Source organism: Hyla sarda, unplaced genomic scaffold, assembly GCF_029499605.1.
Source record: "Hyla sarda isolate aHylSar1 unplaced genomic scaffold, aHylSar1.hap1 scaffold_1316, whole genome shotgun sequence".
NCBI lineage: Eukaryota > Metazoa > Chordata > Amphibia > Anura > Hylidae > Hyla > Hyla sarda.
In genome coordinates this window covers 55,042-57,662 of record NW_026607941.1, presented here as the reverse complement: position 1 = coordinate 57,662, position 2,621 = coordinate 55,042, and positions in this window count along the sequence as shown.

The following is a 2,621-nucleotide window of genomic DNA, read 5'->3' as shown; positions in this document are numbered from 1 at the left end:
TCTCATATCTGGCTCACTCGCTTGCTCTCTTGTCTGGCTCGCTCTCTTACCTGGCTCGATCGCTCTCATATCTGGCTCGCTCGCTTGCTCTCATGTCTGGCTCGCTCGCTCTCATATCTGGCTTTCTAGCTTGCTCTCTTGTCTGGCTCGCTCTCTTATCTGGCTTGCTCGCATATCTGGCTCGCTCGCTTGCTCTCATTTCTGGCTGGCTCGCTTGCTCTCATATCTGACTCGCTCGCTTGCTCTCTTGTCTGTCTCGCTCTCTTTTATGCTCGCTCGCATATCTGGCTCACTCGCTCTCAAATCTGGCTCGCTCGCTTGCTCTCATATCTGGCTAGCTCGCTTGCTCTCTTGTCTTGCTCGCTCTCTTATCTGGCTCGCCCGCTCTCATATCTGGCTGGCTCGCTTGCTCTCATATCTGGCTCGCTCGCTTGCTCTCTTGTCTGGCTCGCTCTCTTATCTGGCTAGCTCGCTAGCATATCTGGCTCGCACGCTTGCTCTCTTGTCTGGCTTGCTCTCTTATCTGGCTCGCTCGCTCTCACATCTGGCTCGCTCGCTTGCTCTCATATCTGGCTCGCTCGCTCTCATATCTGGCTTTCTCGCTTGCTCTCTTGTCTGGCTCGCTCTCTTATCTGGCTTGCTCGCATATCTGGCTCGCTCGCTCTCACATCTGGCTGGCTCGCTTGCTCTCATTTCTGGCTGGCTCGCTTGCTCTCATATCTGGCTCGCTCGCTTGCTCTCTTGTCTGTCTCGCTCTCTTTTATGGCTCGCTCGCATATCTGGCTCGCTCGCTCTCAAATCTGGCTCGCTCGCTTGCTCTCATATCTGGCTTGCTCGCTTGCTCTCATATCCGGCTCGCTCGCTTGCTCTCATATCTGGCTCGCTCGCTTGCTCTCTTGTCTGGCTCGCTCTCTTATCTGGCTCGCTCGCATATCTGGCTCGCTCGCTCTCACATCTAGCTGGCTCGCTTGCTCTCATATCTGGCTCGCTTGCTCTCTTGTCTGGCTCGCTCTCTTATCTGGCTCGCTCTTATATCTGCCTTGCTAGCTCGCTCTCATATCTGGCTCACTTGCTTGCTCTCTTGTCTTTCTCGCTCTCTTCTATGGCTCGCTCGCATATCTGGCTAGCTTGCTCTCACATCTGGCTCGCTCGCTTGCTCTCTTGTCTGGCTCGCTCTCTTATCTGGCTCGCTCGCATATCTGGCTCGCTCGCTCTCATGTCTGGCTCGCTCGCTCTCATATCTGGCTTGCTCGCTTGCTCTCATATCTGGCTCGCTCGCTTACTCTCATATCTGGCTCGCTCGCTTGCTCTCTTGTCTGGCTCGCTCTCTTATCTGGCTCGCTCGCATATCTGGCTAGCTTGCTCTCACATCTGGCTCGCTCGCTTGCTCTCTTGTCTGGCTCACTCTCTTATCTGGCTCGCTCGCATATCTGGCTCGCTCGCTCTCAAATATTGCTCGCTCGCTTGCTCTCATATCTGGCTTGATCGCTTGCTCTCATATCTGGCTCGCTCGCTTGCTCTCATATCTGGCTCGCTCGCTTTTTCTCATATCTGGCTCGCTCGCTTGCTCTCTTGTCTGGCTCGCTCTCTTATCTGGCTCGCTCGCATATCTGGCTCGCTCGCTCTCAAATCTGGCTTGCTCTTTTGCTCTCATATTTGGCTAGCTCGCTTTCTCTCTTGTCTTGCTCGCTCTCATATCTGGCTCGCTCGCTCTCATATCTGGCTGGTTCGCTTGCTCTCATATCTGGCTCGCTCGCTTGCTCTCTTGTCTGGCTCGCTCTCTTATCTGGCTTGCTCGCTAGCATATCTGGCTCGCACGCTTGCTCTCTTGTCTGGCTTGCTCTCTTATCTGTCTCGCTCTAACATCTGGCTCGCTCGCTTGCTCTCATATCTGGTTCGTTCGCTTGCTCTTTTGTCTGGCTCGCTCTCTTATCTGGCTTGCTCGCTAGCATATCTGGCTCGCACGCTTGCTCTCTTATCTTGCTCGATCGCTCTCATATCTGGCTCGCTCGCTTGCTCTCATGTCTGGCTCGCTCGCTCTCATATCTGGCTTTCTCGCTTGCTCTCTTGTCTGGCTCGCTCTCTTATCTGGCTTGCTCGCATATCTGGCTCGCTCGCTCTCACATCTGGCTGGCTCGCTTGCTCTCATTTCTGGCTGGCTCGCTTGCTCTCATATCTGGCTCGCTCGTTTGCTCTCTTGTCTGGCTCGCTCTCTTTTATGGCTCGCTCGCATATCTGGCTCGCTCGCTCTCAAATCTGGCTCGCTCGCTTGCTCTCATATCTGGCTTGCTCGCTTGCTCTCATATCTGGCTCGCTCGCTTGCTCTCTTGTCTGGCTCGCTCTCTTATCTGGCTCGCTCGCATATCTGGCTCGCTCGCTCTCAAATCTGGCTCGCTCGCTTGCTCTCATATCTGGCTAGCTCGCTCGCTCTCTTGTCTTGCTCGCTCTCTTATCTGGCTCGCTCGCTCTCATATCTGGCTGGCTCGCTTGCTCTCATATCTGGTTCGCTCGCTTGCTCTCTTGTCTGGCTCGCTCTCTTATCTGGCTAGCTCGCTAGCATATCTGGCTCGCACGCTTGCTCTCTTGTCTGGCTTGGTCTCTTATCTGGCTCACTCGCTCTC